The following is a 5,430-nucleotide window of genomic DNA, read 5'->3' as shown; positions in this document are numbered from 1 at the left end:
TGCCCTCTCAACCGGCCAAGCACTTCTCCAGCCACAGACTGTAGAGCAGCTGTCCGGCTGGGAAGGCGGCAACCAAGGGAGGGCGGCAAAGGAAACAGCCAAAGGATGAAAAGCAAGAACAATGGGAAGCCAAACACATGCATGATTATATTTACACATAAGGCCTTCAACAGGCCGGCAGTCAATATAGCTTGAATACACCCACAGTGGGTGGAATTGCGCAAACTTAACAAAATATTGTTCAAAGAGTAATAAAACAGGAAAGTAAAGGCGGCAGATTAGGCTAAGGGCGCAACAGGCGAGTCGGGCTGGTCGGTGGAGACGGCAGCGCCGGCTGGAGGAGTGGTCGGCTGGCGAGTCTCGGGTTGATCATCGCTGGCTGCAGGCGGTGCGCTCGCACGCGCCTTGTTGCTGGAGGCACGGTCAAGCTGAGGCTGGCCGGCTGCTCCACCATCTGGCACGGCGTCTTCACCCTCCTCCTCCTCCTCCTCCTCGCCCTCGTCGCTGGAGTCGATCTCCTCCGCCGAGTCCTCGCCATCTGCTAGGTTCAGCCCGAACCACTCCTCCGGCTGGGCAACGCCGTTATCATCCACCTCAGGAGCAAAGGCGCTGGTGTCGGTGTAGTCGGCGATCGCCGAGGCACGCTGGATGATAGCCGGCCGCGCCGGCTCCAGCTCCGTGTCGGCCTCCTGCCGCAAGGTGGCCAGCTGGTCCAAGCTCAACTCAGGATACCAGGCTTTGACGAACTCCACCGCCCGCCTGGCGCCTGACCGAGCTGCAGAAGCCTTCCAGGCCTCGAAGCGGCCGGCCGCTACCTCCAGCCAGTCGGCAGTCCGACTGGGGGTGCGGGGAATCACCTCGCCGGGCCAGAGAGCGGCCAGCACTTGCGCCCCAACACGTTGAAGCCGGCGGAGCATGCGGTGAGCCAGCTGGAGGCGGGCTTGAATCGCCAGGAGCTGTTCCAAAAGTGACCGGCGAGCGTTCGGCGCGATCTCAGCGCCAGCCTGCCTTTGCGCCTTGCGGTGGGCCTCGGCGACCTGGTTGGCGGAAGTAGAGTAACCAGGGAAGTACTCTGCACAAGAAAGAAAGAAAGAGAAAGAAGAGAAAAATACAAAGTTAGAGAATGAACCAAACGGCAAGCGGCAAGCAAGGAACGAAGAAGAAGGCGGCCTACCGTCAACCAAGTCTTCGATCTGGCCGTAGCCGTTGATCAACGACTACCTCGCCTCGGCCCAGCTCGCCGCCTCGGTCTCGTACTCGGCTTGGAGGGCGGCCTCGCTATCCTGCACCGCCTTCAGGGCCGCCTTGTGGCTCTCCTCCTGGTCGGCCAGCTTCTTGACCAGGCGGTCACGCTCCTGAGCCAAGGTGTCGAACTCGGCTTCCTTGGCGCGAAGGGCGGCCTGGGTCCCACCCAGCTGCTCCCTCACTTTGGCGTTGGCCGCTGCAGATATGGCAGAGAAGAAAAAAGCAATAAGAAAGAAGTCGTCAGGAAAGATCCGACCCGACTGCTCAGCAGTCGGCCCGAATCTCGGGGACTACACCCAGTGGGTGCGCTGACGCGCCCACACATGAGATAAAAGATGAAGCACTTACTCCGGCTCTCAGTTAGATCAGCAGTCTTCTGGGTCAGCTCCCGAGCCTGGGAGTTGAAGGCAGCCGCACAGAGGTTGTGGTAGTCCTGCAAGTCGGACAGAGAAGCGAACAAGAGCAAGATAAGCAATCAAAGTCTACTAAGAAGTTCCAAGCCGCCTGCTCAGCAGCCGACTCGGAACTCGGGGACTACACCCAGTGGGTGCGCTAACGCGCCCCCACGGAAGAAACCAAGATCAAGAAGCAAAAAAACGGGAAGACTCACCCGAATGGCCGCCCATGTCGCGAGGAACTCGTCATTATACTGCCTCAGCACCGCGGCCTGGGACTGAAGCCGGTTCCGGACTTCTTGCGCCGCCACATTCACCACGGCCGTCCCACCACCCGGCGTCCACCCCGAGCTGGCGCTGGCCGTCTCCACGTCCTGGGCCGACGAGCTGGAGCCCGCAGCCTTCTGCGGGTCCGGAGCCGAAGTTGCCTTCCCCGTGCGCTAGCGCGATGGCGACCGGGCCACCAGGTCCGTCCTCACAGCCGGCTCGCCTTCAGCCGATTGCGCAGGCGGCACGTTAGGCCGGCTGCCTTGGGCTGCCCCAGTTGGCGATGGTGGCGGCGCCTCCCTCTCCTGGACGACGATGTCGTCCTCCTCCCTCTCCATCCCCGGCAGGTCGCCGCCGGCTTCCTCCGGCGGGGGCTCCGGGATCTCGGGCACCGCGACACGCAGGGGGTGACAAGCAAGGCCCCCTCCACTACCGTTGCGGCTGCAGCCTCCGCCTGTGCCTTGGCCTCCGCGTCGGCTTGTGCCTTCGCCGACTCCTCTGCCTTCTCCTGCGCCGCCTTGGCGGCAGCCGCCCTCAGCTCTTCCGCCTCCCGCGCCTCCCGCGCATTTCGCTCCGTCGCCGCTTGAAGCTCGGCGCGGGGGTCCACGCGGCGGGTGCTCCCGGATCCTCCCGGCGATCCAACCACGGAGGCGGCAGTAACCCGCTCAAGAGAAAGCGAAGCCCTGTTTTTTGAGACAAGACAAGGATTCAGAAATCGACAAGAAAAGAAGAAGGAATATGCAAGAGAATATACACTTACGCCGAAACCGTTTGCGGCTGCTTCACCACCTTGCGGAAGCGGGCCGCCTTCGCGGCCGCCTCATCCCACCTGGTCGCCGCCGCCCCGCCCTTGGGCTTCTTCGGCCGACTGCCGAACAAGCCCGACGCGGCCCGGCGCTTCTACGCGCTACCTCGAGCAGGCGGCGCGGCGGAGGAACCCACGCCATGGTCGGACGCCGGCTGGCGGCGCGGGACGATTTCCGCCTCGTCATCATCCGGCCAGTCGTCGAAGCTGGCTCCAAGCCCGGAGCCGCCTGCTTCGCCGCCTCCCGCCTCGGTGTTGTCGTCCATGGCGGCCGCCCCCAAGTCGAGGTCCTCCAAGTCATGCTCCGCCCGGTCGGGGAGAAATCGGCGATCCGTCCCTGTTGTCCCGGCCGCAGGTCGAAGGAGAGGGCTCTGCAAAGACGTGCCGACTGGTCAGAGTCGGCCAAGAAAAACTTGGTGACAAAACTAAAAGAAGAGAAGATAAAGAAAGCATACCGTAGGCGGGGGCTTGGCACGGGAGTACGGCTCCTTGCCAAACTGCCACTCTGCGGAGAGCTTGCAGTTCGTGAGATAGTTCACCACATGAGCCACCTCGTCATGAGGCATCTCCTTGGTGCACATCCGACTCGGATCGAGTTGGCCGCTCATTTGACTGATCAAATGAGGGCGGCTTTGAAGCGAGAGCACCCGACGCACCACGAAGGCGGCTAGCAGGTCGGACCTAGTCAGGCCCTCCGACTGGATCATTACCCGGAGTCGGGCGACGGCGGCGGCTCCAGCCGGCGACAGCGTCCTGGCCCGATAGGACCACTAGGGCCGCCTCCCAGCCGGCGGGCCGGCTACGTAAGCCGGCAAGTTGACGTAGTCGCCTTGCGGGGCGACGTTCTTCACGTAGAAGTACGATTTCTGCCAGCGCTTCACCGACTGGATCAGCGTGATGACAGGGAAGGGGTTGTCGGCTGCCAGCCTCCGCATCGCGATGAAGGCGCCGCTCTGAGCTGGCACGTCCTACATGCGGGTGCCGAGCTTGGATTGGAAGAATTCCCCCCAGAGCTCGAGGGTGGGAAGAACGCCAAGAAAGCCCTCGCACAGACTGACGAAGGCGGACAGCAGCACCACCGTGTTTGGAGTGAGGTGGTGCGGCTGGAGCTGATAAAAGTCGAGGAAGGAGCGGAAGAAGGCGCTCGCGGGCAGACCGAGGCCGCGCAGGAAGTGCGAGCGAAAGATTACCCACTCGCCTTCCTCCAGCGCCGGCGTGATCTCCTTCTCCGGCGCGAGACGGACCTGCACCTGGTCCTTGCCGGGCAACCGCCGCGTCTTGCGGAGGAAGTCGATGTGGTCCATGTGGACGTTGGAGCCGTCCCAGTCTCCGCCATACTGCATGATGGCAAGAAGCTGACGAGAAAGGGTGCGGCGGCGGAGAAACCACGGCCCCGCGGCGGCGAGGTTGCGGGGTAGTGCGAAGATTGGTGGGACCGCGTGGCGGCAAGAGGCTGCTGCGATGGGAAGAAGGAGGAAGAAGATAGCGGAGAGAGGATGAGCGTGCAAGCGTCTGCCGCTCCCCCTCCTCCCCCTACTTATAGCCTCGTGCGGCGAACCGAGGAGGCGAGGCGTGGGGGGGAACGTGGGATTAACTGCGCCCACTCCCCTACGTCCCGCGATTATTGCGCCCTAACGACGTGCAGAAACTGCCGTCGGAAGGCGAGCGGCCCGCTTTGGGCCACAGAAAATCGGCGCCTGGGCCTAGGCGTGGAAGTGGTGGGCCCAGTCTACGGCGGCGTCCCGTCGCGCGCGTGGGTTGGCAAGCTTTTTTCAGCCGGAAGGTGCCACGTGGCGCGCGAAAGGCGAGCGGCCGGCCCGCAGCCCGGCGAGCGCACCGGCTGGCTCCCGCCTTCAGACTTCAAAAATTTCGCCAAGACGGCGCACCCAACCAAAGCCGGCTCCTAGCTGCTGGCTCGTCAAGATAAGAAGCTGACCGAGCTTCTCGACCTCCTCTCAGCCTCGAAGCCCAACCAGCTTCGGGGACTACTGTCGGAGTAAATGGCCACAGGTAGCCTAACCGACTCCCCTGGCTCTTCGAGAAATTACCAGGCCACTCGAGCCTTCAAGCATCCAGAGCACGGGGCCGCCTTCCTCTGGCCGGCTATCACCAAGGCCGACTGCCAGAAGGCGACCCGGCCTCAAAAACCTTCCCGAAGAGAGCTACGAGATGGCCGACTCCAGGAAGCCAACCCCAAGAGGACCGACTCCCAGAAGCCGGCCATGAAGAAGGCCGACTCCCAGAAGCCGGCCAAGACTGCACCCACCAGGGCTGCACCCACATAACGGTGATAAGACAGGGCGTGGCCGCAGTATAGCCTGCCACCCTCGAATCCCGGAGCATGCATGGCCACAGTGCGCCGTACGGGTCAGCCATCCCCCGTCCGGCATGGCACTGTAGCCATGTTGACCGCGACGTCACCCACGACAGGCGCCAGTACGGCCCGCGGGCGGCGGGCCCCTTCAGCCAGAGAGACGCTCGAAGGCGGCCCGGCCTCCCCTAGTCGGCCTGGGGCATAGCCGGCTCCCAATAGCGGCTACCTCCCTCCCTCGAAGTATGTGCACCATTAAGGAGACAAGACGAGGTGAGGCTACAGTGAGAGCCCGCCAGGCGGCGGCACTGTAGCCACGCTTACCTCGACAAAGCCCTCGTCATCAGGGGCGAGGCAACAGTAACCAGCCGCCGACAAGGCCCCCAGGCGGTGGGGCCGGCCTGTCG

This window comes from Triticum aestivum, chromosome 1D (assembly GCF_018294505.1).
Source record: "Triticum aestivum cultivar Chinese Spring chromosome 1D, IWGSC CS RefSeq v2.1, whole genome shotgun sequence".
Lineage (NCBI taxonomy): Eukaryota > Viridiplantae > Streptophyta > Magnoliopsida > Poales > Poaceae > Triticum > Triticum aestivum.
Note: the sequence above shows the minus strand (reverse complement) of the source record.